A 24,092-nucleotide genomic window follows, 5' to 3' on the forward strand; every position below is an offset into this window, starting at 1 on the left:
TGAAAGGTGACATAACCCATAATTCCACTCAAACCACAATGTTCTTTCATCAGACGTTCCTCTCCGATGCTGCGAGCTTGGTTCACATAACTCAAAACAGTCACAATGACCGAACCAATGCCAGCAAAATGCACAAAATGTGGGAAGCTAAAGGGTCCACAACTGAATGAACATTTTTACTATATTATACTTTTTCAATGTTCATGTATTCATGTATGTTTGTGTACGCATGTATGTGTGAATGTATGTATGCATGGCGGTCACTTTCTCAACCGTTAATATATATATAATAAATACAAATATTAACTCAAGCAATCAAATCAATATTAATATATCAGGGAAATAAAAGCAGCTGCTGTCCTTGTGTTCACTGAAGGCACCACACCTGCAACGCGCCACTTTCATTGATTGAAAATGACGTACAAGGTTATAGTCAAACTAAACAAGAAATAATCCAGTTTTATTTTGTGATATTTATTGGAAATTGCATAAAATGTATCTGTATCTTTCAAGCAATCTCCCTCAAGCCATCTCGCAGCCAGTGAGGACACGATGTCATGGATATGAAGGGCAAAAATGAATACTAGAAACTCATTTTTTAAAACAAATACGTGTAAAGATGTTTGGCTGCAAGAAGCAATTCTAGTAGTATTCTAATAGATCCTTTTGCTGTCTTGTGACTTTAAAAGTTGAATGAATTTTTTTTTTTTTTAAAGGATTTGAAATCTAATTTCTGTCATGAAATACAAAATGAACTATGAAAACAGCCTGAGCTTCAATGATTTTCAAAGTAAGGACCATTTATTGGTTTACTTCATCCCATTTCTACAATGTTTTATGAACATTGTGGGTCTCCATAACATAAACGTGGATATAAGATGGATAAATCGTACTAATAATATTGGAAAATATTTCAGCCCCTCATTAAATCACAGGTAGGGGAGGCTTGAATAGGCTGCACGTGAATGAAATCAGAAGCTGTTTTGAGTGGGCAGAGAAAAACACTGGGTCCAGATTAGCATAAACAGGAACACAAAAGAAGAAGGGGAGAGGAGTGGAAACAGAAAATACTAGTGCTGTCAACAGGACCCCCTGGTGAGGAATTTCAATTTCATATATCTAATTATCCCTGTCAGATGGAAAGAAGTGACAAAAAAGCTGTCTTTGTTCTCTCTCTTTATCCCCCGCATCTCTCTCAATTAATTTCAGCATACAAATATGACTAATTGTCTCTCTGCAGTTCTGCAAACACATAAATAATAATTTCGGCACATGATGGAAGGGGGCGGGATTTTCACGCATCAAATTATGATATTTGAACACAATGGATTGTGCATAAATCAGGTGTTCACGTTAGCAAGCCGATGCAACCTCTCTGTAGGCATCACCCTCTGCCCCACAGTCTTGTAGCCCACATAATACCTCTATACTTTCCCTCTTTTGTGAACCACACCGCCGCGGCCCTCATTGCTGTCACTGGGATTGTTTCTTTGTTTAGAATGATGATATTAGCATCATAATCAGACAGAGAGAAAGAGGATGAGGTGATGACTGATTTATGCGTAGTTTGTGTGGAGAAACCAACAATACCGGTGACCAACTACTGTGCATTTTAATCAGATATGCCTATGTTTAAGTTCATTATTTCAGCCATTCGTGTGCTAACTGGTTTTAAAAATGTAATTGCTCCTAAATCCGGCTCTGGGAAAACTTTGATAACTACTTTTTAGCATTGCACAAGAGTAGGCAATGACTAAAAAAGCAGTAAACGTTAAGGACTCATTAAGAATGTGATCGTAGTATCCATGATTTTGTGAATATTATCCAATGATTCACTAATAAAGCCACTTCCAGGGCTATTTTTCCAGTAACTCATTAATGCCTCCTATTGAGTCGTACATTCTGAGATATTATTTGTGTTAAATAACTCATTAACGATTTACTCATTTTTTTCAGGTGGTGCAATAATTGTTCCTCACTTTGAAGCTGCTCAAAAGTTTGTGTGCCGTGATTTTAAGTGTTAAAGTTCTTTTTTTTTTACTTTGAATCAACGTGAATGTCTTCACCTTTCATACAAATTGCTTTACCATGAGAGTACTGCACTCTGGTTTACATTTAACTCACATCAAAGGTTTGTGACTTTGACAGTGATTGTGTAGTTAATTGGTGTCCTATTCACAGCAAGAGACCTTGTCTTTTCCCTGCATCCCACAAACAAAAAACAAAAACAATTCAAATGAGAAGGAAGGCCAAAAATATGCACTCTACAAGATAAGATGCTCTATCAGCCCTTAAAAGAAATGCTAAAGTGTTCAGATTTATTTAATCAAATCCTTGAAACATTAAGACGTAATGGGCCAAAAATCTAAAAGCGGTTGGAACAAAGCTGCAGTTGAGCCGCAGCACTACCGACCATAAAACATACTCTCTCATTAAGTCGCTGCAGAGAGGGGGAGAGGAGGAGGGGGAGAGGGGGGGGGGTATTGTTACATTTCATTACACACATTCCTTTTCTGTGGACTCTTGACCGGTGTTGCCATGTCAATGTAGGTGACCACATGTCATATTCTCTCTCTCTCTGTCTCTATTTACAAAGACCTCGCTATCAACAGCAAAGCTAGCACATGATGGGTCACCTTAATTATGTTCAGTCTGAATGTTAAGTCAAGACTTCAAATCATCCCTTTTTCGTTGTATTCGAGGTATTTCTCATTTGTTGTGTATATAAAACGTTCATCCACCTGTCATATGCAGACTTTGTCTTGTATACGTTGTCATTTTACAGGCCTGGCAAAAGACATTTCAAATATAATAAAAAAAAAAAAAATTCCAACAACTAGTTTGAAGCTTCTTTTGAAGGTTAACTAGTCTATAAAGAAAACAAACTACCTACGGGAAATATTTATGAAATAAATACCCTAACATGCAAAAAGAAACCTGCTGTATAGAGGAGATTGTAGTGGGCCCACGATATATCATTCACGGGTCTCGAGTCAAACAGGTGGCATAGTTACAGCAAATATGTTATCTGTCAATCAAACCCAGAGGTACAATGTCAAAAAACTTTCCATACCTTCATTCATTTGCATTTTTCCATCAACAGTCAAGTGCCTGCAAAAAAAAAAAAACGAGGATAACAAAGGGAGGGAAACATGATTTGCATTTGGTGTATAAATAGTTCCAGGGAAAGGGTTGTTAAGTTTGAAATTAACATGTAAACAGTTGGAAAGTCTGCCCTCCTACCCCCCGTCTCCTTCTCCTTAACCCCCGCCCCTGGTTCCCTTTTAGCGCCTTGATAAATATACATAAAGCCCCACACAAAGAGCGCCTTGTTCCTTTTAAATGGGCTACTTTTTAATGGAGACATATATTTCCAGGATTATATCAGCATTCAGTTGCAAATTGTGAGTTTTAATACTCCAATTGGGGCAGTCTATGAATAAGAGAATGATTTGAATGCAGGGGAACACCTGGTGCTGAGAGTGGGCTTGGAGCTGACCCGGTGTCAGTGCCAAGGCTTCACTTGTTCCCAGCCTCCCCATTCAGACTCCCCCCCCCCCTGCCTAAGCCTTCTTTCTGATACTGTAGACCGCCACGCACATGGAACGTCATGCTCCCAGCGTCGTATGAAATGCCAATGAAGAGACAAAGAGGAGACGATTTGGGTTTGGAGTTTAGAATTAGATCATCATATGGGAGTCACTAAACGAGGGTTCTGTTGTATCAAAACGTCTTAGATGTTCTAAAAAGGATGTCGTGAAGCCGAGTGAGTCGCTTCTGAATAAAAGTGTGGTTCTACACGGCAGCTATGAAAAACTTTCACCGTTAAATGCTTGTGAACATGTGAATAGAGTTAAAAACATTTAATCCTTCCCTGAAATGATGTTTGGCCAGCTGCACTTGATTTACACTGTCAGGTGTAAATGAAGACACAAGCTCAGAGTTCAATGCTGTAACCACGAACAACACCAAAACCGCCTCGGTTCGTTTTGTGTCCACGTTGCTTACTTGGCTGCGTGACAACAGAGAGGGTTGAGGGGGGGGGGGGGGGGTTGGAGGGAATGAGTGGTACTATTTGGAGGAGGAGGAGGAGGAGGAGGAGGAGGAGGAGGAGGAAAGAGCAATGGGTGTAAGGTCCATTCGTATGCACCCCACATCGACTCCACACACAATCAGGCCTGTATCGCATTTTGCAAATTTATACCCAGGATGTTGGTTTAGAGTGTTTCTCTGAAAAGAAAAAGAGGATCTTTTTTTATTCGAGTAAGTGTCTGCTTTCATGAGCAAGAGTGATTGAGGCTCACAAACAAACCTTTGTTTCCTGGCTCACAGATATAAAGGCCGAGCTCTGATTTACGTCCCACAGCTAGACACATTTGCCCTTTTTAAATGCTTTGAGCCACAAACACTGTATTTTTATATATATATATATATATATATATATATAGATTGAATTGAAAGGCCAATGTATGTTGCTGTTATGGCTACATGAATAGAAAAATAAATGATTAAGTATAACTACCCTGATTGATGGATGCTCTATGTTTTAGCATTGATGCATTCCATGTCTTTAGTTATCAGACACCTACCTAATTCATTCGTAGAAGTCCCTTGTTTATCACATGGTCTCTGAGGTATGTCAATGTTTATTCTTTACAGTACGCAGGACATGTTTGACCTGTTTGAGGATGCGTCTGAATACATTTTGCTAAGACCACAGTACTGATAGAGTCATTTCTAGGAGCAGTTACAGTAGTGTGTGTAAGACAGTACAATACATCTATATATATATATATATATATATATATATATATATATATATATATATATATATATATATTATTACATTATTATTAATATGATAGGCAACATGTTATTTTATGTACAATTTTTGTCACATAAAGTTGCCACAAGGAACTTTAAATGCTGATGAAATGTTTCCAATCTAATTCCAATACCTCTATATGCAATACATAAGTAAATCAAGAAGATTGACCTTGTCATAAAGTTTGTCCTCTCAGCCACCGGGTGTGAACCTCTCTGTGACCTCGGGACACAATTTTGCCGGGTTCACGCGCACGTCGCGAGTGTTCCACAGTGAGCGACCCCCACTGCCCTCTAAAAGAGACGGAGAGGTCACCGTCCCGTTGATCTTCCACTGATATAGCCTTTTTACACAAAGTATATGCGTGAGTTCCTCCATTGGATTTGCATGGGAGAAGGTCCCACATTTCCACGTCCAACATTTCGGGTTAATGCGCTTCAGTCGGCCGGCTGCCGACAACTTGTTTACGTCGACCCCCAATTAATAATTAGTTTAATGATTTGAGCACTTGACACGTGGCCCGACCGAACAAATGCGGGCAAGAAAATGCACACACGGTGCGGTTTGCATAAATCTGCCGTTCGAGCGCCGGGTTGAGGGAGAACAGAGGGATGGAGGTGGGGGAATTATAGGACTCAGATGTGTGTGATTGGCGGTTCCCTTGGCTCCCAGGGTTAGAGGGTTCAGAGAAAAGCCGATTACCGCCCTCCCTCAGGTCAAGCCTTCATAAATAAACAAGGGTTGAGCCCGAGGCACCGTGTTTCAGTGTGATTAGCATATCATACAGCCTATCGACAAGGCACTTATCATATTACAGCACGGCCGTCCTCTGAGCTCACGGAGGTTACATGAACGGGGCTGCTGAGCATACATCTCTGTTCATTACAAGGGTCCTCGGGGGGGGTGGAATAAATCATATCAGCACGTGGTCATGGCAGCGCAGGGCGTTCCGCTCTGCCACAGAGCGGAGGAGTTTCAATAAGACAGAGAGGATCCGACAGTTGGCTTCAACCGGAGGGAGGGAGACAAGTGGAAATGATGGAGGGGCTCGATGGAGGTAGAGAATTATTTAAAGAGGGGGGAATCTCTGGCCGACTTTTCTGACACCTTGTACCTCTCCTCGTCGCGTGCGTTTGGGCCGGGACTTGCTGTGGTCTTTTGGATCCACAACGTTCAGCAGTGGATTGTTGGGACTTTGGCTTTGGAACCAGAGTTTTGGACAAAGTTTAGAAGGCAGTCAGCCCTCAAAAGTAGAAAAGGCCATTCTTTATTATTGCCTTTAAGGGAAAAATAAAGAAGGCCTTTTCTACTTCTTCTCTACCATTTTAGGGCCCGTTTAGAATTATGGGTAAAGGGTTAAATGCTAGTTAGTTAAATGCTAGTTAGACTCGTGCTGGGGACTAAAATACCCATCAGATATGTTCAACCTGAACTGCCCATTTATGACTTTGAATGTGTCCGTGTTTTCATTCTAAACCAGTGTTTTTTTTACTGAGCGTCCACACTAGACTGGAGTGTATTAGAGCACCACACTATTAGCTGTTGTGAAAAGCAATTCTGCATACTATAATGCGTCTAATGCCAGCATGCGGGGGAAGCAGCTCCTATTGAAACGGTTGCCAACCGTTTCAATAGGAGCAATATATACATAATAGAATAGAATAGAATCGTGTCCAGCCGGTCTGAGCCCTACTGAGCAGACTGGTCGTGTCGCGGTTTGCACCTCTTTCGAGGACAATAGACACAAAACCTTTTTTCTTATTGATAACAATTTTCCAGAACAAAATATGTATAAAGTCCACACCTTGACTATATGGGAACAAAATAATGATTTTCTCTTCACTGCGACAGGGCCTTAAGCCACAGGCCGAGCTACGCGAGTGAGAACAGACAACAACTAAGGCTAGTATGGTATAACGTTTTTTTTGCAAACGATACTGAAACACCGGAGGGACACAGATCGTTTTAGTTTTAAAACCCTGAATTGAACTTTTTTTTTCTTTCTATCTTGCCCCTGACTTTTAGACCCGCTCTACTCACCTGGAGATGCCATTGATTATGGACCTGTCTTCCTGCAACCAATGAACATAATATTGCTCAAATGGATCATGAAATTGGTGCAGAAGGAATTTTGGAACGTGCCTTAAAAACTGTGTGCATGATGGAGTGGAAGTCCCCCCCCCCCCCCCCCCCCCCCCCTCCCACAACTCTCAGACACGCTACTGAGATTCCAATTTGGGCAAGCCTTTTCTCCTCAGCTACACAGGCTCAACTCACCGACCAGGGGCCACAATTAGCAGCTAGCCACTCTGACCAGGGAAAAAGAGCAAATGACATCCGCACCTAAGCCCTCCTAAGCCTAAGGAGGCAGGGCACGGGAGCAGCCTCAGTGCTCTCCTCCCTCCACTCAAGCGTGACCTCTTTAGGTGGTCCGAACACTGCAGAGGGATTGCATATTTTGACTGTTATTAGCACTGTTTAGCCTCCCTCTAGGGGCAGGGAGTGCCGGGGGTGACCAGCTGGGTGGATGTACAGTAGGCTGTGAGGAAGACGTGGATTGGTGGTTTGGTCGGGTGTTTTTCATGTCTTGGCTTCACGGTGGAGGCACAAAGCTGGGATCAGTGTGGGTGCCATGTCACCTGGATAATCACATCCACCACTGGCATGGATCTTATGCCAAAGGGGAGGACGGCAGACTTAATGTTTAAATGGCCAAGGAGTCTGGAGTTGTTCTAAGTATGCACAGAAGTATCAACTTGAGCATCATTACTTGGGATCTCTCCCAGTATGCAATGCTAACTTATTTTCTACCACGTGTGTGTGTGTGTGTGTGACCGTGTGCATTCGCGTTCCCAAGTGATGCCTTCCCCTGACGTCCCCCCCCTCCCCCTTTCCCTCCCTCCCGACTCCCTCCCCCACCCCACCCATGCAAATTAGAACTTCACACACGTTGCGGCAAGCTGCCGGGCGCTCTGTGATTTCACACGACCAATTAAGGCCCTCTTGGCAGTTGTGTGAACAGTTTCATTAGAGGAGATAATATTGCAAAGTGAAATGATAAGCAATCATTATGATTAATGCCGAGACATTACATTGCTCGTTAATGAGGTGTAAATGATCTCATTATTTTTTGAAAGAGTACAGATTAGATTAAAGTGGAGTGGACAGCGCTCCTCGGTGTTCAGACAAGTTAGTGTTAATTAGGCCCAATCTCCAGGAGCAAATGAGCCGCAACCCTTTGGTAAACAATTAGGCTTCCCACAGCCCCGGGCGGGATGGACAAGGATAGGCAAGTGAACGGATAGATAGCTGGAGAGATGGATGTGAAATCTGAATCCAGTTCATTGTTCTACAGCCACGCAAAATTAGGCAAATCATCTTCCTTCTCATGCAGCGTAATTGGGTAAGTAGTTGAGGTTTATTTGGGGCTTTTATCAATTAACAGATATCAGCCGGTTAGTGGCGATACGATACGGTTTCCTCCATTTCTAAAGTTTACAACAATATAGCGAATCTGATGTTAAAAGGTTTCTACCATTTTTTTTTACAAATTGTACAAAACAACCAGAGAAATAAAGTGTCATCATGCTTTAAGAGACACTCACCCTAAAGTGGTTCAGAAACACTAAACAGTGAGCATAGGAAAGCATTTTAATACTAGCGCGGCAATACCAAACAATGAAAACTAATATAGAGTTGTATATACAGAAACTACATTTAATGGCTATCGCTAACAAATGCAATTCACTCAAACTTTATTTTATTTTTTGAGTAGGGAGTTTAATCGTTGGTAAGAAATATTGATACCATTTTTTTCAGTATGGCCTTTCATTTAATCTTGCACATGACATTTGTAAAATACACAGATTAAAAAAGAGATGCTGTGCAGCCATATTTGCAGACATGCAGGTTGTGCAACTGCTCTCAGGGTAACAGAGGTGCACCTTTTGACTTGTGGGGAATAAAGGTGAAAAAGTGGAGTTTAGGCTATTAACGTAAAAACCATTCCATTTTGTGTCTTTATTGATTATTCTAATTAAACAGTAATGAAATTAAATCATTCAACAGGACAAAATGTATCCTAGTGTGCTTTGATTAAATAATTCAGAGCTTCATTGTAAGAAAAAAAGAATAATGGTTATTTTAGTTTGACGTTTTCTGAAAACAAAGCCATGTTTTCTGAAACGGGAGCACTTTGTGTCAAGACAGATCTGGATGTCTCAAAGGTCTGAACACTGTTGCCGCCTCTCATCTGAACACCGACTGGATCGGCCGTGGTGGGAAATGTCCGCCTCGCACAACATTGATTTCACCATCCTCTCACTTTGAGAAGATATGCTTTAGATTATGACGAGAAAGGCGATGCTGTAATTCCTTTGCCATAGGAGTTACGTTTTAGAGACACACAGCCCTTATCAGTGATTGATAACACTTAACTCAAAAACATATAGAAGCATTAGGAACATCAATATTTTGCCAGTGAAGGTGACCCCCCCCCGGTCCCCATGTTTGCTGTGTGTGCGCGCTGGGCTTTGATGGTAAATTTGTATGGATGGTTATGTGGGGAGGCTGTTATGGATTTGCTATCTTGGCCTGAAGTGTTTGCGGCTGATTATGTGATTAAATCAATAATAATTCCTGTTTGGGCTCCTTTGCTCCTCTGTTTCATCTTCTTTTTCCTGGCGTATTTGAGCGGAGCGGTTTGCTGGGGACCAGCGTACAAATATACAAATGCAGACACAGACAAACACACACTCACCAACATACTACAGGCGGCAGAACAACTGTGAAGCAGATGGCATTAATAATTAACATTGGTTTACATGAAGGAATTCATCAATCTGAAAAAGACTCAAACATTTTTTTTTTGTTTTAATGCTTTTTAATAACGGCTGTGCATTGATGCATTTTTAACACTCCGACATACACTTCCTTAACTTTTACCCAGAACTTAGACCCCTCCTCAATGACGCAAAACTCGAATTAAAACGACCATGTGCCCGACGCTTCAGCTGTACGTTTGAATGCTCCTTCCTCCGTACCTTGGGCCCTGGTTTGGTGCCGACTTGTGCCAGCCACTCCCTAACAACCGCAGTCGCTCCCTTTTCTGGTTCTGCCAGGGTTTTTTTGTTTTGTCTAGACTGCAGGAAATGCAACATTACATTTGTTTACAACCAACAGGAACTCGAACCAGAAGCTGTTTGACGTGATTAAAGAGTGCTACCCAGAGAGTGTGTGCACGTGTGTGTGTGTGTGGCTCGACCCCGTGGGTTTGGCAACGCTCGACTCGATATAGGCAAACCAAAATGGAGAAAGAGAGCAGCACTGCTGTCCATATCAGTTTGATAGAAAACAATTGCATTCAACACTCCTGAAAGTAAAGAGCCGAGTTTGTGTGTATGTGTCTGTTCATACTGTATTTATGTTGGTGTTTACTTGAGCATGTTACTATGCATGCTATGCAGTTTGTGTGTCTGTGGCTGCACGTGTGTGTTTGATTGTGTGTGTGTCTGAGTTAACTCACAATCCCTCAGCACCCTCTTAAAATCTATACCCAATAAAAATCAGCGCCGTTTCGAAAAACAAAACCCAAGGAAACATCTGTAAAACATTGATTTCGCAGATTGCAAACCAACTGCATGGCTAATGAGAAAAGAAATCCTTTTTGATTAATTAACCTAAAAATTGGGGACTCTAAGTTGCCACCTGGGAGATGACAAGTCCTGCAGGGCTGATCGCACAGGAAGGAGGTCACACTGTAGAGCTGCAGAAAAGCGTGGTTGGAATTCATAGTTCTTCCCTCTCTTTCATTCGTGTGCTTTGAGGTGATGGTTCGTCATAAAAGTTTAGTTTTACTAAATTACACACATTGTACTTTTGAAGTTAAATCTGCAGATAGCTCAAATGAATGGAATTTTTTTTTAATGCTATTGGAAATTTACAAAAATGATGCAGTCATTTCGTTAATTGTGTCATTGTTGTTCTGACCGGTCCAACACACTGTCAAAATTTGAATTATTTGTCACTTTTTTTAACTTAATGTTGCATGCTGTTAGCACTAGCAATACATTTCCATTCAGAAAATTAAAAAAACAAAATTATCTCCACAAAAGAGTACAACTAAAACAGTGGGATCCTTTAAAATGAAGTAATTTCTGCTCGCCAGCTGTCTCCAATTGTTTGCATTGCATGATAACACACATAGCATCACTCCAATACAACATGAAATTAGATAGGTGAGAACCAAAGAACTATTATATTATAATATTACTCTTATTATAATAATAATAGTGTAACACAAACACTGCATCTGATATAAATGTATTGTTACAAATCGGTACACTCTCGATGTATCAGGAATCAGGAACATTTATTCCCAAAGTATGTCAGACATACAAGGAATTTGACCTGGCGCGTGGAGCATAACATTGGACAATAAGACACTGAGACAATGGACAAAAAGAGAAATGACACAGTGCAGGAAAATAAGGCACGTTCAATTTACAATTTAAATGTACTGTATAATATAGAAGAATATAAACTAGAAGGATATACGATAAGTAAAAAACATTTTATACTGTTATTATTGGTGGACATGGGGACTATTTATGTAAGCCAGTGTCTCTCAAGCTTATATCCCAAGACTGCAGAAGGCCATCTGGGACTAATGGGAATTATCAATACATTTGAAGTATGTTTTTAACCAATCAAATGACATAGCTGCAGCCACTCATCGTGCACGAGTACAAAGGCATACACAAACGCAGGCAGTTTGAACAAAAACACACACTTATGCTCAAGAGCTCTATTCTGTTCATAGACAGAAGTAAGCAAGCACACACACACACACACACACACACTTTGGCCAGAATGGGGGAACAGAGGGTGGGGGCAGTTTTCAGCACTCACAACACAGCTGGTTCTGAAAGGTCAAGAGTGTTTATTTGTCCATGTGTTTTATTTGCTTTCTAATACAGCCGAGGCTCCGATTTGACAGATCTATTTGAAAAGTATCACAGCACATTAACATCTGAAGAGCGTGGGAAATTTCCACTCACCAAAGAAGTTTGCCTTTCTCCTCTTCCTCTTTTTATTCTATTATTTTCTCATAATTCATTACTATCTTTCCCCATGTGTCTTAATTGGATCCCCCCCCCCCCCCCCCCCACACCAAAGCATTACAGTTGTACCCTAGCAGCTCACTAGGCCGATGCAAGAACAACCTCCTACCCTGTGATGGCTGGAGTGGGCCATTGTAAAGCCGAATTGCCCATGGATTTATGACCTCAGTTGTGGGTTCCCAGAATGCAATGTCACTCTGTCATCATCAATTCGCTGTGTCCCACCGACTAAATAAGAGAGAAGGAAATCGCTGCAGGAAAGTAGCGCATACTGCTTTATGCGTGATCTCTTTTTTTTAATAAGCTGTCTGTCCGTCACAGGTAAAACGTGTGAACACAAAGAGCTCCATTTACCCAAGACCAAAGCAGCCAAATCAGACATCATCTACTAGTTCCAGATTGCACAATTAACAAGGGGCTGGTTGACTGGCAAATATGGGCCTTGTAGCAAATGAATACACCTTTCAATGCCAAAGCTTTCACAAAACATTTAATCGTCATTAAGCTATGAACCACACAGCCATGTAGCCTGTTTAGCATAGTAATAACACCTCGTCGCCTAAATCTTTGATTTTAAGAAATGTAAGCGGTATTTCTGCTATTTTCTACTGAAACACACTTCTACATTAACATTAACAGTTTGCTGACTGAGACCAAAGCCATCTATCATCCTTTAATCATAAACTGTTACCTCTCACAGTCAAATCCCATGATCTACCAGCACAGAAATTGTCCACCATGAATCCGCTTCACAATGGAAGTCGGGGAGTGTTTTTGAGAAGAAGGTAAAATGAAAAGGAAAGAAACCTAAATCCTCCTTAATAATGTGCTCTCGAACCCCCTCATAGCCATGGTAACCAGGGCAGTTTGCCATGCCATTTAGAGGATCCAGGACCTGACAGAAAAGAAGCATTTTCCAAGTCCCCCCCCCCTCATGCACCTCCTGTATTACTGTTCAAAACTGTTCAGATCTCGAGTTTTTAGGTACCCCACTCTTGTTTTAAGCAGGCGACCAAACACTAGTCTTTGTAAATTGTTACATAAAATGATAATCCAATTACTATAGCAAGGATTTCTAATTGCATTTGCAAACCATTTCACGCTGCGATCACACTTCAACATGTGAATCGTAATCTGTTGTGAAAGAAAGACGTCAGTATCATATTCAACACTGATAATTCCTCTTATTGTAAGATTCACAAAGAGATTAGGACTGATAGAGATGTACTCGTTTGGAAGTCTTAGCTGAGGTTTTAGGGGGAATTTTATAATGAGTGGAAAAAATACAAAGCTTCTCTTAAAGTAAGTAGGAAATACTTGGGAGACAAAAAGCAAAGACATACCAATAGAAATCAATATCAATATTGGTGCTTAACAAAATAAAAGCATGAACAAATAATTTATTTGCATTGAATTTATAAAATTGTATTTTCTTTTATACACCCAATAAAACTGACTACGTATACCCAACAGATGCATCATTTCAGGTAAATAGGAGGACATATAAACCTAGGAAAGTATTTTTTAGATGCAGATAAAATAGAATGGACAATGAAATTACAAAGTGTAGCGCCGGAAATAAATTTAAAGTATGGACGTGAAGAGTAAAAAGAGAGGAACACACCTAGTGTGGCACGGCTGTCTTTTGATATCTCCCATCTGTCAGCTACCCTATGTATGCCTTCTTTAATTTATTGAGGCAATAACACTGCCCTGGAATCCCGCCCGGCATAATAGAAGGAGAAGTTTTACGTGGACTTCTGTCAAGACGGCCAATTCTTGAAAGTAGAAGGGGCAAAGGTAATAAAGTTAATCAAAGGAACAATGGCTAAACAACCCTCCACATTTTTGCTGCTTTGTGTAGCAACTACTTTTTCATTCCGTTGGGGGGGGGGGGGGTTGCTTTGAACACTTTCCGTTCCTGAGGAATACACGTTTTCCTTTAGTAATGTAATATCAATGCTAGTTTGCTAATGCTAATTATTACTTTGTTTGGGGAAAAACTGTTGGATTAAAGATTAAAGGTGTAAATAATATTTATATGTATGTGGGACATTTTCTTTCAACTAAGAACTGTCAGAATTAAACGGACGGATATTTGTCACGAGAGGAAGCAGTTTGAAATGTTTGACTAATCCCCAGTCAGGTTGTTTCCTGTCGACAGGAGGCCACAAAGTTCAATTAAAGGACAGGCAAGCATCGATTTAAAAGAAGTGCACCCCAGAGTACAGGGCAGGACCCTCACACTGGTGACACTAATTCCTTAGAGAAATTCATGTTAGTTGGTGTCTAGACATGTTATTACTTGGCCATAGAACCAGGGTGGCTATCTCTCCATTTTCAAGGATGTTACCTATTCAGAGCCATTCAGGTCTTGGTGAATTGACATCTTTCAATCACATAAATTTCCTAGCAATAATAATTAATAGTTGTAAAATCTCCCTTACCTTAGCAGTTTGCCAACATGTTGGTTAACGGGAAAACAACGAGGTAATACAAGACGAAAACTTCCTGTGTGCCAGGACGCACTCTCTTTCTTTCTCTTTCTTTGGTGGAAGGGTCAAAGGTTACGCGTCCGCCTATCGATCGCCATCCGCACCGCCAGCTTCCCCATGAAGCTGCTCTTACTGGCTAACAGTGCTGTCAATCTCAATTCGATGGAAATGGCTCAATTCTATAGGCTCTAACAATCCCAGTGAGGTATGAGAAATAGCCCCACGTTTTGTGTAAACTGGATTTTTTAGTCATCTTTTTATTAAAATACATAGAAGTCTGGGTTAATTGCAAAAAGACCCCCTACACCTGTGTGTATGAGATGTATTGAACACTGTAAGATAGCGGGGGTGGAACACAGTGCATGTCACGTCGGTTCCGCTTGATTTCTTTTTCTTTCATTTTAATCTCATAGGTGCAAACATATAATAATAAAGTGCACTTCCTTTACAACTCTGTCCCAATAGTGTTTGCTGGTTCCCCCGCGCCCCCCAGTTTGGGAACCACTGGGTTAAGTCAACACAACCGTGGCGCTTTCATGGCGCGGGTTCAAAAAACTGTTTGTTTTCTAACTTGTTGCGTGGCTTTGGTTATTCGGAATAACTTAACATCAACGTTTCACATGGGACCCAGACCCAAGTCTCCTGGGTGAAAGCCGCGTATTCGAAGATACATAAAACAAACAAGCTCAAATAAAAAAGGTTTCATCTTTTATACGTGAAATGACTACAAAGTCTCTACAGCACGTTACGTGTAGTGGGAATGCCCCCCCCTCCATCTGAACTAATGTAAGCTTAGTTTATGCCAACCCACATGCTTTGTTTGTTATTAGAAAGAAAACATAGTTTGGTAGAAATAAAAAATGTGTTTGTTATTCTACTTCCACATGTTCATGACCTAAAGTGACTCTTGACTTCTTGTTTCACAAAGGGATCGACCCGACAGGCTTCTTTTGAACCTTCGTATTCATGTGTCCACCACAGATTAGCGCCCCAATTAACTTACCATCGCCATTGCAGGAGGGGGGGGGGGGAAATTTCACATATTTCTCTCAAATACAATTCTTTCTATGCTTCATACTATTTGAAATATTGTTAAACTGCATCAAACAAATTGCTATTGAGGGAATTTAGACCGTTTTTATGCTTTAAGATTAAAAATAAACATCTTTTAGGGAGATAAGCTAATAAGATTCAGCAAAAGTAGTTGTGTTGCAGCTAAAAAAAAAGAAAAAAATCCCATACGTTTGCTTTAGGAAGAGGAACTACCTAACTAAATTGCATTTAATTTGTTTGTACAAAGATGCAGATTTTTGAAACAGACGTAGCGACACACACACACACTCACCGAAGAACTCCAGTTGATTAGCACGGCTCCTGTGAGTGTGCGTCACGTTTTAGTGGAAAATTACAGCTCTCTCAACAATTCCTCAGTCGGAATCCCATTTTAAAGTGGATTTTATCCGCAAATCACAATTATTTTGTTCATGCTCTGTTTTAATGGGCACACCCGCTGGGCCGAAGAAGACACTTCTCTATTCATAAACGTATTACTGCTGGGGAATCATTAACTTATTGTTAGCAGCGCGACTGATGGCTTATTGACATGACAACATTCAACCAACACTTTTGTCTTTAAGCCATACATCCATATCGCTGAAAACAATGTCATCCACCCCATTTCCACCGCCTCCCTTGTGTGTTGGAGCTTAGCGGAAGTACACAGCAAGAGATAAGTGTAGGCTGGGTTTCTGGAAAGACCGGAGAGGTTTTTCTCTATGATGAGGAAAGGGGAAAAACAAAAAGCACCAGATGCCACAAGTGAATGGGACGCGAGTGTGTGAGATAATGTTACACAGAAATCCCTGTTTGCTGAAAAATGACAGGCTACTTCTTTTTTTGTTAGCGATAAGAGCCTAAATAGTGGCAAAACAGGCCCCGAGACGATAAATTGCCATATGTGTATTATCTGTGAAGTGGGATATTTATGGCTGGGCATGCAGGGGAGTGATAGAGTCAGACAGTTTGCACAGATGGTGGCCATCCTTGGTCAACATTCAAATAAAAAAAATAAAAAACGGAATGAGTGTCTCCCTCTGTGTCAAGCTATTCCTCGTGAATGCAGACGCAGATAAAAGGAGGGGGTGTAAAAGTGTTTAAGTAGGCAGTAGGCAGGAGTTGTAAAGGAGGGGGGAAAAAAGGCAGAATCTCCATTCACCGCTTGTGCAATCCTCTCTGCCTTGTTGAACTTTATTAAATTCTGTCCTTCTCTCCTTCCCGTCTAGCTCCCTTTTGTCAGCTTCTTCTCAAGCGTAACGCTGATTTTTTTTTTCTTTACAAAAAAAAAAAGGTGTTGCAGAGGGGATTCAGGCTGAAAGAACGTGTCGGTAATAACCATAAAGTACAAATTCCAATGAAAGGATTCACTGTCAAACATCTGGAATGGGCACTTGAAAAGTTGAGAAAATAACAGTTTTTCTTTATCTTAGTTTGACAGAGGCCGAGTTGAAACTGCAGGTCAACCTGATCGGTTGTGAGTATTTTTATTCATACTGTACCTGATCCCAACATAGAGACAAACAATGAAAACCTTATGCCTTAGGTTACTCATCAAGTTTCTGGTCTATTCTATCACGTTTATCAAATTACAATTAATGTTGCAGTGCTTCCATATGAACTAATCCCATGATGAAAATGAAAAAATACTGAAATGAAAACTTTCTTCACACAAGTGTCCATTCACTCACAAAGTGCGTGGGTTGCATTGACGTAACCACACACGAGGAATGAGGAAGCCTCAAACCTCACAACCAACGTTGCTGATTGTGTTGCCAAAAATGATTGTAAACATTTCTACGAGTTAAGTTTGAGTTAAGTTTCAACAACAGGCATACAATAAGCTATACCCTGAAGGTTTTATGTAAGTCCAGGAGTAAAACAATAGTAGAGGATTGTATCATGATGTTGTGCGAGATGCCTAAATGAATCACAGCTGCTCTGACAAGTTTACTTTTAAAGTATATCTGCAGTGTCCCCATTTGTTACATCAGCTATGAAAGCACGGCTAATGGATATGAAAGACCAATCAATTGGCCAGGAAAGGGAGATTAGGGAGGGATGAGTCACCATATTCCTCCTTCTTGACAACCATGTCATGCCTTTGCAGTCTCCCCAGAGACATTGCTGATTGATGCCTATCTTTCATCAGCCCGGCTTTAATCTGACATTCCACATGCTTTATAATCATATCAGTAGAAAATCTATATCACATCAGGCTCACTCGTTCCCGGCGCCCCACCTGTGGAGCACAATATACTTTTGCTTTGATATAAAAAGAGAAAAACACAACGTAGTGCGAGGCACGTCTTTATCTATTGATCACATGAAAAGAGAAAAAAGAAAAAAGATTTCAATGAAGATGGAGGGTAAAAAAAAAGGCTGTTTCCGTAAAGCAAACAGTGATTGTGAAGTTGCATTCTGGGAAGCAGGTTCCCTCCTGGTGCCGACCAAGCAAACAAACAGGAGCGAGACAAAGTGCAATCACTGACCTTTGTTCAAAGACGCCATCTAATCTGTTTCCACTTTACTTAATTAGAAAAAGCAGAGGGATTTTTTAATGTGCACAGTGTTAATGGGAAACAGCTCACAGGTGCTAATTAAAAAGAAGAAAAAAAAGATCTCTTTGGTAACTTTGAGTCCATTAATTTATAAATTCATCCGTGACAAACTTGGCAAACTTATCTCTCCTATATATACACTGTTTTCAAATCCAAATGATAATCAAGATATAATGATATTCATGCAGTGCCACATCATTCATTTCTAAATACTACAATAAATAATAAATCAGTGTCATATGCACACTTTTGAGCTGTGAATTACAGGACTTCGTCGTACCTGAGAGCTCAAAGTACCGCTCTATGCAGACAGCGATTAAGGGCTGCTTCACAGGCGCCACAGAGGTGCCACAGAGGTGCCACGTGCGTCCCTGAGGTGGCAAATACATCCATTTCCTCTTTCAATTTGACTGTTTAAAAAACACTGTTTCATGTCATTTACTCCGGTAAGCTTTTGATTGACGGCAGGAGCTCGCTAACTTGAGTATTAACCAAAAGAATAAATCTAGCACAAACCTGCTGAATGTTATGCTGATTTCTAGAAATATAAGTTGAAAGTTTTTATGCTAAACAAGACAATTTCTCTCTCACACACAGTTTCATCATAACATGTCTGAGTGTAATCATTTATAGAATCTTAGTGTTGTTTTAAGGGTTGATCTTTTAAATGAAATGACGTCAGGACTATTATACAAATACAAAACAAATTCTGAAAGCAGGTCTTTTGCATGTAATGATGCAAGAGTCTGTTCACATTCTACCACCTTATATTTAAACATGTTTTATACTTTCTTGATTTAAAATCATCATTTAGTTCAAATTTAAAAAAAAGCTTGCGTATAACGCTGTTCATTGAGCACTTGATTGGTCCTCTTTACATTGCCAACAAGAAGCTAGTTGGATGCGGGTTTCTTCCTCTGGGATATGGGACCCGGGAGCTGAGGAGATCAACGACATGCTACGCACCCTCAACCACATTAAAGCCCCTCTTGCATGGGCAGTGTGTGGTCCGCCCTCCCAGAGACGGCGGGGGACGCAGGAAACAAATTAGCTTTCTTGACCTTGGCCAGAGTTCCCCTTCTACTCTTCACCCCCCCCCCCGCCCTTCATCTGGCCACTTCAAGGGTCAGCTGGATGACAACTGGCCTCCGTTGTGCTGCTCCACGGTGGGGATATATTCAGACACAGGCCTCGCACGGCATTGTGGGAAATGAGGTGGAGGAGTCCCGTTTACACATGAGGTCGACTGGATGTGGTGAAAAATGATTACCGCTGGTTCCAACGTCTCGCTTGTGACGCAGGGCAAAAGCACAATTTTGGGGATAGAAAGGCAGGAAAGTGTGTTTAAAAAGGATTTTCATCATGCAGAATGAAAGAAACGAGGGTTCAAATAAGCCGCTAAATGAAGACGGCTAAACTTCAGCATGGTGTAAACCAGTGAAATCACTTGAAGAAGGAACGTTTCCTGACAACACGAACCAGGCACGCAGTCCTTGAGTCCTGTCTCAAGGTCACGATCAACGCCACACACACACACACACACACACACAGCGGCCCCCACCAATGAGAAGCACATTTTTTTTCGAACATGTTAATAAGTTTAAAAATCTCAAAAAGGAATGCAACGAGCACCTAAAATGAGGGAGCATTAGCTATGGGAGTGGAAAGAATCCTTTCAGCGATAGATATTGGATCGTAACACCGACAGGCAAATCTAATTCCCCAAGTTCACGCGAAAGCACGTCCACGTGCATCAGTGTTCAGCCCGAGAGCAAAAATAACCCGCGGTGTCCAGGGGAGGGAAGTAGCAGACACTACATTAATGCTCATGCTCTTCATTGATCCACGAGGACTCCTTAATCGTGAGACCGGCTTCCTCCGACGTACATTTCATAATGCGATACGTGGTGCGTCGATAACTCGGGTAAGGGCCTATGCTTTCTCACGCTGGCTCACAGCATTTATTGATCCCGCGCTGAAGTAAACATGTCTTTAACACAAGGGCCCGTCACTCCTGACAGATGCAACAAAACGGCTGGAGCCACGTTGTCACGCACGCCAATGATGACGGGGATTGATAGTTAACGTGACAAGATATATCATCTGCAAAGTTAACAACTGTCATGATGGAGAGTGCGGGGGAGGTTTAACTAAGTCCGTGTATCTAAAGGAAAAGAAAAACCCAAGCATGAGGAGACACGTGTTTATTGCGCAACCTCCCAATCCCCCCCCCCGCCCGAGCTGGGGATTATTTATTTGCAGTATGATTCAACTGGTGTTCCGGGAGTGGATGACAAAAAAAAAAAAAACTGCGTACAGTAAAGTGACTCAGGGGCATGGTTTTGGCAGGCGGCCAAATTGACCATACCCTTATGACTAAACGGTAGCTTAAGCCTGAGCCATTTCCCCTGCGTTTCCTGCAGGCAGCCATGTAAAAAAAATGATTATAGGTGTGAGCTTGGAGCCCCGTTCCGGCCCGTGTGGCCCCAAGCAGCCGGAGCTACTGGACACCGGCTTCTTGTAGGTTCAATTCATGGAATAAAGCGAGGGAAGAGAGCTGGACCAGTTATTGTGACACCTATTTTTTTTTTTGTCTTTACAAAGATTATTCTCTCACATGCCAAACGTGAGCTCTTGTACAGCTGGATGTCATTTTGAAAAGGTTGTAAACCGTCTGTCTTCTTTGGAACTTTTCATGGTTGCCACATGAAAATCATTTGTCATTGGCTATTTTTAATTTAGTTTTCTATATTCATGGGCATTCTGGTGTTGTTTTGTTTTTATTAATTGCCGATGTGTTAATTGTCTTAAGCGTTAGAGGCATGGTTGTTGTTTTGATTACTTGTTGCGCCTGTAGAGTTCCACACTTTGAATTGAATGCCTGGCAAAGGTTCCAGGACCGAGATCACACTCGAATAAACTCACTCGCTGGAGCAGGAATTTATCGTCTTTGACGTGATTTCATTCTCCAAAAAAAAAGTCTGTGAAAAACAGAAGACAAAAGTCACATTTCAATCATCACTAAAACTGTCAACTGAGATCATTAATAAGAAATTCAACTGTTTAATGAAAACTTGCGGCAAATTGAATGAAATGACTATCTGATGCTGTGATATCAGCCACCAGTTGCCGATGACGATGACAAGTGAGTGTGAGCCTGTGTGTGTGTGTGTGTGTGTGTGTGTGTGTGGATTCCTATTAAGTGAGATCACATGGTCGGCCCTCCGAGTCCAGACAGTAGGAAGTGAAAGTGCCGCCGCAGCCACAACACGGGTCAGATCCCCGACCCTGTTTTCCGCTGCACAATGCAATCCCTCTTCTTGTTTTACTCACAAAGCTGCAGCATATTACTTGAAGACCAAGGACAGAGGATGAGCCCCTGATTTAATGATGTAACATGAATACTCATGAACATGCACTTTGAGTTCAAGATCCGAGCATGAAGCAAGATCAGAATGGAAAACACGAAAATAGTCACAATAATATAAATTATCAATGATTAAAATGCGATGAAATGACTCCAAACTGTACAGTTCAATGCAAATGTCAAAATAGGTTTTTCTGCAATAAAAATAACCCATGGGGATTATTTCAACTGGAAAGTCAACACTAACAAAAAAGTTAAAGTTTGTTCTAATTTGCTGAACATGTTTGTGTTATAAAAACATTGAAGGCTTTACGCTGTGCTCACTGTTGCATTAGAAGCCATGAGGTTTTTTTTTTTTTTTTTCCTGCTTTTTCTGCAGTTTAATGAGCTGAACCTTGGAAATGTTTTGGATAATAAAGGGACACACGTCGAGTAACTCGGTTTGATTTTATTTTGTCATTGTGCCTGTCATCAAGGGAGGGAGGGAAGAGCAAACGTGAGGTCTGACAAAGACAGTGGCAGATGTGCAAGGGTGAAAAATAAAAGGAAAAGGGGATATCTATTTGTGTGCAATGAAGACAGACATAAAAAAACAGCCTCGCACTGAGATAGTTGCTCTAAATGAAATACCTGGAGATTGCATGTTGCTTTGCATTTGCAGGGGTATTCAATTTTAATTAGGGTTTTGGAGACATCTTTTATCAGACTGTCACTAATCTCTCCCGGTCTCTCTCCCACCTCCTAACCCCCTTTCTCTCCATCACACAAACACACACACACACACACACACTTATCCTCTTATCCCCACATTCAGAAATGCAAATACACCGCCACAAGAAGGAATAAAAAGATTTATAGTACAACAATTTGTCTGATGCACAAATTATCAAAAAAGCAATGAATTGGGGACAAAACCTTCGTCCCCTTTCATTTTGAGGAAAAAAACCATTACCTCTACTTTTTAATTGAATTTTCTTTGGGGCAAAGGTGGCAATTAATTTTGCTCAGGGAGACACACATAAACCAATAACAAGAATATACAAAAACGGTAAATAGTATTCTTGCCTTAAGTCTTAGACTAACTATTTAAATTCCACATAGTAACTCTATGAAAGCCTTTTGTGGGACGAGATGAGAAAAAATAATACATAACACTCGGCAGCATTTTTCTCGGATGAATACCTGCTGGTTTTCATGTAAAATGACATCATGGTTTAAAATTGACAAAAGGGAAGAGTTACCAAAGTGCCAACAGACTGTAAATTAAAAGTTGGAATGACAAAAATATTTTCAAAAAAGACTGAGAGGGGTAATTTCTTTATATTACTCAATTTAGTGTGATGATTACATTTGCATTAAGTTAATTTGACCAATTTCAAAAATGTTGTTAGTGGGCTTTGTAGTAGCGTATCAACACTCGTTGATACGCTCAACACATTTAGATATTTTATGTCTCCTAAATACAATGAAGTAAAAATGTCTCTTCACCCAAACAAAAGCACCCACTCTTAAAAAAAGTGTCAAAGTGACCATAAAGCAAAAGCTTTATCTAGTTTGTTAAATCTAGTTATAAAACGTGCTTTCTTCCCCCCACTGGTTTCAATGTGTGTGTGTGTGTGTGTGTGTGTGTGTGTGTGTGTGTGGTTGCAGTGGTTAGCCTGTCTCCTTCTCTTCATTCCTGGCCCTCTCCCATTGTTAGTCACCTTGTTTATTGGCTGGAGCAGCCGTGGCGTACTGGACATCATCTGAAACTACAAACGACAGGATGCAATAAGCTGGAGAATAGCAGCAATCTGAGGAAAGTTCTCCATTCACCAGAGCTCCCTAACTCTCTGTCTTCTTATCCTGGGCAGAAAATAAAAAAATCAATACCGGCTCACAGGGCTTGATAAAAGTGCTGGACAGGGAGAGAAGCAACCCTGGATATAGTAAATTAAAGTGATCAAAATTTTCCAGTCGACTCAGCCCACAGCCTACATAAACTAACAACCCTGTCTCCACAACTGTCCATCATCCTCCCCCCCCCCACCCCACCATCTTCATTCACTCCTTTAACTTGATTTCAGGCATTCTGATTGGGGTGTTTTTCCACTCACTGCTTGTTTTTTCATGTGTTCTATTTTTGATTTGTACGATGTAAGAAATGTTATTATTCAAGCAAAGTCATGGTTTCATTTTTTCTAGTATCTAGTAGGTGGGAAAATCCCACAGTTTAACAACAATTTCTCCCTTTTAACCCTGAACTGGTTAACTGCATGTGAGCAAGAAATAAAAACAAAAAGAAGAGTATTTGGGGCAAGGCAAGAACGTAGCTGCAGTATTTGTTGTCCATGTAACTAACAATAACGTGAGTTTTGTACTTTGCACACTGACCTGGACAAAGGTCATTACGATGGCCTATAAGGACCATTGTTGGTCAAATCAAAAACCTAAATATGCACAAAGAGGAGGAGGGTATTCAGAGACAAAAAGAAAAAATGCAAATAGTATAGATCATACAAGAGCTAAATCACAATTTGACTGAAAATATGCTTCATGTCATGAATACATACATTTTGAAAACCACAATGATTGGCTTTGGGAAGGCGGGGGGGTTCCTCGGATCATCCCCATCATCGGATCGTCTTCATCATCGGATCAACCTCACCAAGTGAAAAATGATTATATTAA

At 40.8% G+C, this 24,092-nt stretch overlaps 1 long non-coding RNA gene across 2 annotated transcripts in view; it reads right to left on the reverse strand.

Moving 5' to 3' along the window:
* LOC119197877 (uncharacterized) overlaps positions 1-24,092 on the reverse strand; it is a 51,211-nt gene that overhangs the window by 20,496 nt on the left and 6,623 nt on the right. The window contains exon 3 of one of the 2 annotated variants that reach the window (XR_009957102.1): positions 3,074-3,111. The exons of the other annotated variant lie outside the window; for it this stretch is intronic. This is a non-coding gene — a long non-coding RNA (uncharacterized LOC119197877). The remainder of the gene's footprint in view (positions 1-3,073; positions 3,112-24,092) is intronic. 2 annotated transcript variants of the gene reach the window in all.

This window comes from Pungitius pungitius, chromosome 11 (assembly GCF_949316345.1).
Source record: "Pungitius pungitius chromosome 11, fPunPun2.1, whole genome shotgun sequence".
NCBI classification, from domain to species: Eukaryota; Metazoa; Chordata; class Actinopteri; order Perciformes; family Gasterosteidae; genus Pungitius; species Pungitius pungitius.